Source organism: Mugil cephalus, chromosome 2 (genome assembly GCF_022458985.1).
Source record: "Mugil cephalus isolate CIBA_MC_2020 chromosome 2, CIBA_Mcephalus_1.1, whole genome shotgun sequence".
Classification (NCBI taxonomy): Eukaryota; Metazoa; Chordata; class Actinopteri; order Mugiliformes; family Mugilidae; genus Mugil; species Mugil cephalus.
In genome coordinates, this window is record NC_061771.1 from 6,082,816 (window position 1) to 6,090,237 (window position 7,422).

The following is a 7,422-nucleotide window of genomic DNA, read 5'->3' on the forward strand; positions in this document are numbered from 1 at the left end:
TAAATGTACAACTATAATATTTCTGTTTCATTTGTGGGTTCTCTTGTGTACTTTTTGGACTTGTATGAAAATACACAGATGTATTGTTGTTATAGTGTTTTATTCAGGAATGTAGAAAATGATCTAGGGTACAAAAACTTTTAAGTGACACTGCACATAGGTAGATTTGTCACTGCATTATTATGTATTGCTCATAAGTAAATGCTTCTGGGGATAGCAAAACTGGAAGCCATCCCAAAAGCATCAAGTATGGAAAAGGAAGCACTGTGGAAGACCAAGCCTGTTCTGAAATATTAATATTTTTGCTACAGTTAGTCCTCTTTATTCTTCCCAGGATATATATAAAAAATTATTTTGTGCTCTTTTTGTCTTTCTTTATTTTAGAGGAAGCATTCCAGTGTCAAAGAGCAGAAATAGCATCAGATGAAGGTGATGAATGAATATTTTATTTTTTTCCCACTTTTTACAGCTGAGCAAATGAAGAAACTGAAAGGGAAAACTGGTCAATTCTTCTCCTTTTTTAACCAAGCAACACACCTTTTGCGTTGACATATCCTTACCTGGTATGTCTTTGTTCCTCTACAGAAAATGATATTGCACTTTCAGAGTGATTTGGGCCTAACACATTCAGCCAGCTGGAACAAAAGTACACTCCAGAATAGGCTCGTTTAGTAAGCAGGACCTGATGAAAATGCAATTCAATGTGGAAGTAATCCAAGTACTCAGAATACCTTACTCAGATTGAATAATGCAACAGAATACGCTACAGATTTTGGGCTACATTTTTGGGTATGCATTCCATATTCTGCAACGGAAAATATTTTGAAAGTACACAGACACTGAGGCATGATCAAGAGGCAACCATAAAAACATGTGCAAGTATGAGATACAAATATCCAAGTCCTGACAGGACACACACATGAAAGTGCTTGAACATCTGAAGTAGCTTTGGTGAATAAAGTTCACTGTAGTTTATTGGTAACAGGAGCATTAGGAGCCCCCTGCAACTGGTAGAGTGACTCCAACTTAGTCTACAAACTACATCTGACATAACAGATGTATTTTTGCAAGATAACTGAGTAGCGTATTTTAATAACAGTTGACATTTTGAGAAATGCACTTAATTGCTTTATTGCCAAAAGTGATATAGACACTAGCAGAATTAATGTAGCTGTACATATTTTCTCTTTTACAAAACCAATAACCTGAAAACCCACAGAGTAAGCATTAGGGTGACACTTCTAAACAGCAAATCTTGTGTAGAGTCCAGCTCATATGGGAGGGACCTATCTTCTTGAGGCTGGCCGTGCAGAGACATACAAACAGAAAAAGAAGATGCGGTGGAAGAGAAGGAAAGGGAAGAGGAGGAAAGAACAGGAGCAAACAGATGAAATGCATCTTGGCAACGCAAACTGTACATGTATAATATAATCATTATGCGAATATAGCAGGAAAATGTGTTGCAACATTTAGATTGGAGGTGATGAATGTAGGTCATGGACACTGGGCAGATTGGTGGTGTGTGGATCATAGATAGGAATCGTGGAGCAGCTCCAGGACGGAGACACTCACAGGAAGGAGGGAGAGCAGTGTGTGGATGGGAGGTAAATTCTAACATGCTTTTAAGACTGAGGTATTCCATTTACACTACATCTTTGCTCTAAACCTTTTTTCCTCCTGGTGACTCTTTTAGTTTAACCTCTGATAAAGCCTTAAGTTAGAATTGTCTATGCCAGTCATAGTGCAAACAGGTCTATGCAGATTGGGACAAAGTTCTTGTTGTTTTAGCAGATTACCAAAACACAAGTTACAAGCTAAATAAAAATGATCTCAAAGTACAGACTTTTATGCCAAGCTGTGGATGTTTGATTAGACTAAATTCTTTGTTAAACCAATAAAATAGAATTAGACTTACCTTTATTGTCATTGCACAGTGTCAGGAACCAAGTTGCAAGGAATCAAGGAAACAGAAGTGATTTAATTTTATTTTTTTATTTTTTTTTTTATTTATTTTTTTTTATTTCATTTTACCCAAAGGAAATACACAAACAATGTAAATCAAAAGAGGCCAAAGAGTTAGTAGCAAAACAAAACTGCAAAACTGACATAACACAATAAGACAACAGGGGACATTTAAAGTTTGGCCAACACAAATAAGACACAAAGGAGAAAGAAAAATAGCTACAACAAATACAGAGGAAAAGCTAAATGAACAAAATTCCCCCTCTGACATCATTCTCTAACGATCTGGCCTGAGGGACAGGTCACAGCATTTTGTTTGCGTGAAGCACTTTGGGCTGCTTTTTTTTTTTTTGGTATGAAAAGTTCTATATAAATAAAGTTTGATTGAAGCATGTAAGAGTCCATCACCCGCACCCGTAACTGCTGAAGAAATAATAATTAACAGAAAATAATCTTTACAGTGTAAAAATGTGTGTACCTAGTGATGACCAAATGAGGCCTCATGAAACTTTGAACTCTTTTGAACCATTGCATTGAAAAATGGTTCTCTAGTCTAAGCTTCATTCATTGAGCGCGTAGGTGACATCTGCTGTTTTTTTTTTTATCTGCTGATTGGATTTATAGTTACAAATCTCTAATTACACCCTGGACAGAGTTAATGTTTATAGAGTTCAGTGAAGGAATATAATAATAACATATGTTATTATGTTGTGTTATGGTATGGTATGTTTTTTTTTTATTGTGCTTGGTGTAACCTGGGTGTGCTTGTGTGACTTAGGCATTTTCATTCAAAAATAAAAGGTTCTCCACAGTAGATGGCTTCAGGTGATTTCTCTTTTTTGATTTCCCCAGCTTTTGAGAAGACCCTCTCACAGTAAACAGAAGATGCTAGTGTCGCCATGAACTGTTTGGCCAAGTTGAAGAGGTTACAGGGATTTGTGCATTGTACAGTAACCTGAGGTGTCCTGTAATCTATCATGAGGAGAATCAGATACTGTAGGTATCTCTGAACCTCTACAATGGTTTTTGCGTTACTTTTTCTGGATCATTTGGATCCTTTTGCATCCTCGTCCAGAAGATTCCAAAGGTCAACTCAATGCCTGATAATAACACATTATAAAAAAAATATACATATGCAGCGCCTCTCTAGTGTGTTTAACTATTAGTGAGAGGCGGCTCACCTGCGCTCTTTATTTACTCTCAGAACAACAATAAGATCTGGGTCTCTAGAATAAACTTAAAATACACCAAAATGCTTGTGAAGAGTGGTTTTTACATACTGTGTAACTTCACCTTTAAATCAAGTTTTTAAAACACCAACATTACTCTCATGAACTAAAATACCATTTAAATTACAATACTTATTTTTTATCCACTTTTTAACTCGAAATTTCTCTTAATCACCTTGAAATCAGAATATTAAAATCAATAAGCAAACTGTTTTAGGTAAATACGAAATTAATTGTTTACTCACAGATTAAATTCAACAGGTACACCTTTCTGCACAGGCCTTCTCAAAATGCAAACCACATCACATTATGACACTTTAAAGAACCCCATGAAAACAAAAAGCCGATTGCAGGCCTGCATGCAGCTCGGGTACGGTGTAGCCTCAAAACAAATGGCTGCTTCGCCACGACACGGCCAAAGAAAACACAAAAAAGGTACCTTATCCCCAGAGTACCCCCCCCGTTCACACACACGGATTGCTGGCTGGAGGAGAGATGAGATGAGAAAAGAATACGCGCGGAGGACACGCCACTGTCAATCCCGTGATGCTCGGCTCTGTCTGTGCCGCTCCACACTCACTTTTCCCACCGTCTTTGCCGTGGAGGTAGCTGGCCGCTAGCTTAGCAAAGTTTGTGGAAACTGCTAGCTGCTGGGCTAACTGCTAGCTTCACTCCTTCGTTGTTTCCCGAATTGAGTATTCCACTCAAAACAGACAGGAGAGTTTCTCCACCATGGCTTTAACAGCCTGTCTAGAGGGGAGAACGTGTGTAGGGTCCAGTTTTGCCACCAATGCATGGAACTCAGGATCAGACGCCACAGTGAAAGGCACAATGAAGCCAACAAGTACTCCATCAAGTTCTTGCTTCCTGGCCCCTAAAATAGAAATGAAGACAAAAATTACATTAAGAGCTTTCCATAGAAATGTATTAGGCCAACAGGGAAAGGATATAGGTTACCTGAAGAACACGTCTTCCTGGTAGCATTACCAGGAAGACTGTTTCCAGGTTTGGCTCAGTATTTTGATTTACTTTTCTTGTGTTGATTTGTAAACACTGTTGTTTGTTGTATGGACAAAAACTTGAAAATATACAGTTTAATGTACCTTATTTGGTGGTAGCAAATCAAAATGTTTCCACATTTTTGAGAACGTTTCCTTGATAGCTCCATAGCGAGGAAATCCAAAAGTCAATCACACAACTCAGTCCAAAAAGTCAATCCAACAAGTTTTGAAATTAGGTGTTATAGGAAGCAAAACGAAGCGCTGTTTCATCCACCTTCAAATACATTTGAATCAATGTCTCAAAACTCATCACTATGATGGAAAACCCACTCAAACAAAGTAAAGTTAGTGAAAGTAATTTAACAAATTAATTTAAATGCTTAATGTTACGGCCCCAGTGCTGCTATAGTTGTTGTGGTGTGTTTGTGTGTCTCTCTCTCTCCACTCCTCTTCCTCCAGGTGATCGCCCCTCCTCTGAATTGCATCTTCCACTCAGGTAATCATCTGATCATGGTTAAAGAGTGGAGGAGAGGTGCAGCCTGTAGAGAGTGGGAGACAGTGGACCACAGTGGTGGAAACGTGAGGCTAGTATCGTTCCACCATTCGTTGCTACATTTCTTGTCTGTGACGTACTGGTTACTCTTTTTTTTTGTGGTGATTAATCTGTCTCGTTTTTTCCCCCAGGTGTGGTGGCATTCTTGGTTAATTTTGTTGTCTGATACCCCAGTGTCTTTGTTCTCCCCCAGGTGTTATGGCATCTTCAGTTACGTTATTCCATCGGAGATTCCCATGCATATTCAAGACCCTTATGATAACTTATGATAACTCTGGCAACTGAATGATGACCCCCTTGCGGAATGTTCATCAAAGTTTGAGCTGTACAGAACAAGATTCTTACTCAGTGCTTGTTGTATGTCATTGAAAGTTGCCTCTGCCTCCTCCGTCCACTAGATCTGATTGGTACACTGGGGTCCTGTAAGGTCTGTGAATAGAGCTGCCCTGGTGGAGAACTGGGTATGAAGTGGTGGTAGAAGTCTGCCATGCCCAGAAAGGATCAGAGTTACCTCCTTGTCTTTGGCACAGGACATGATTCGATGGCCTGGATCTTGTGGCTGTATCACTCCATTTCCAATGACGTTTGCCCAGGTGCTCTGTCTCTGCAGCAGCAAACACACACTTCAGTGAGTTGACAGTCAGCCCAGCAGAGTGGAGATGATCCAAGACAGTGTGCAGATGCTCCAGGTGCTCCTCCTAGGTTATAGGAGATGTATGATGACTAGATTACTGTCTTTAATCCAGATTGTATGGTATACCCTGCTTAACAAATGTTACACATCCTAAAGGCACATCCACCACTACCATTTTCTCTGTCTCTGTACTCACAGATGTATCCATTAATGACAAAACTAAGATGAGGTTTTAACCATGTTTCCATGACATCCTGTTTATTGCTTTGTTCAGAAATGTATCTCTTACATTCTTGACCATTAGCTACTAGGCTCCTCGTATTCCATTGTAGTGGAATCATTGCCCATTTTCTTTCTTTCTTTTTTTTTTCATTTCTTCATGCACTTGCTCCCATGATATATCTGTTACACCAACATATCGAGCCGCACTCTTTTAATTGCTTCTGCATATTCATGTTCACCCCCACATCTCCCACGTGTTTGTTTACCTTTACAATAAGCTGCAATGTGACAATATTTTTTGACATTTACAACATCTTAGAGGCGGTGGAATATACAACTTCACAATTGTATCCAGTATCCAATGGACAGCGATTTGGGAATAGTTTGGTCTTTGAACTCGATCATCATTAAGAAACTATCCACTTTTTTTTTTACCTAATTCAGGTCAGAACCAAACATTCCTGGATTATTCCGGATCCAGAGACAAGCTAAGGGAGTTAACAAACACCATGTATCTTGGAATCTTTGGGTGGAGCCCCTTGGGTGATGAAAACAGTTTAGGGTACCATTTCTTTTTGATTGGGGTTCATGGTCAGTAGAATGTCAATCGGTCTTTCAGGGGCTTTTCATTGTATATCCTGGACACGTCACCAGCCATCACAGGGCTAACCCATAAGAAACAATCACACACTCACATACACACCTGTGGGCAATTTAGAATCACCAATGAACCCAATGAGCATGCCAAAGCCTCATCCCCCTATTGTTTATTTTATGGAAAATAATTCTGTTTTTGTGTTGTTGTTGTTGTTTTGTAATAAATTACAAAGTATTTTCAATAATTAGACTGACATTTAAAGGGGTTAAATCGAGACAATTGTTAAAATTGTGGTAGTTTCGAACAAGTCTTAAGTTGTTTAAGAGATTTATAGAAAAAAAGCAGAAAATATTGTGACGACTGAAGTCGTATCATCATTGCATTGTCCCAGTCATGGTTTATGTATCCCTTTATTGCCAAATAAAACCTTTCCTTGTTCACCTTTGATATCTTTTGTCCTTTTGTCCTTCTTTATGCTATGTCCCAGACCCCTAGACTGGGAGTAACAATATATTGATGTATGATGATTTTATGGCAATTACTTTGTGTATACATTTTTCCCACAAAGGTGTCCAGAGGGTAATGAATTTGAGGAGGGCACAAGAGCATCAGAAGTAAGAAAAAGACACATAAGTACAAGATGTCAGTAATTTAAAAATAGGGGGAGGTGGTGGAACAGTTGCCTGCGTAGGTCTGTAATGGCCCTAGGAAAGACAACTAACCACCAATGTCTCCTGGATTGGAGCAGGGAGAAAAAGTGGTGTGAGGGGTGTGTTTCCACAAATATCATCCAGAGAGGGCAGTTTAAGTCCAATTATTGTTTTTTTTTGTTTGTTTTTTACTACAGTTCTCTATGATTAGTTTAAGTGATTATTTCATATTATATTTTTATTTTTCTCTTTGGCATACTGTGCTGTGATGCTTTAAGTTAAAACATTTGTGGATCCTCCATTCCTTGCTACGTGTGCGACAGATTACCATTAAACCAAAAACTGAACAGCACAGAAGTCTGTTTTGAAATACATGTGAGGATAGTATGCATGAATACACTAGAGCTACAGTATCCCATTTTAACTTAAAAATGCTGAGCTGTCAAGAAAATGGCCCCTTTCATACTGACCACAATCCCCATGCAATGTAACAGCAATTATGTGCTGTTATTTTGTCACGTGCAGGGACAGCTAGTATAAATGGGCTGAGAGCTAAGGCAAAAAAGATGAGAA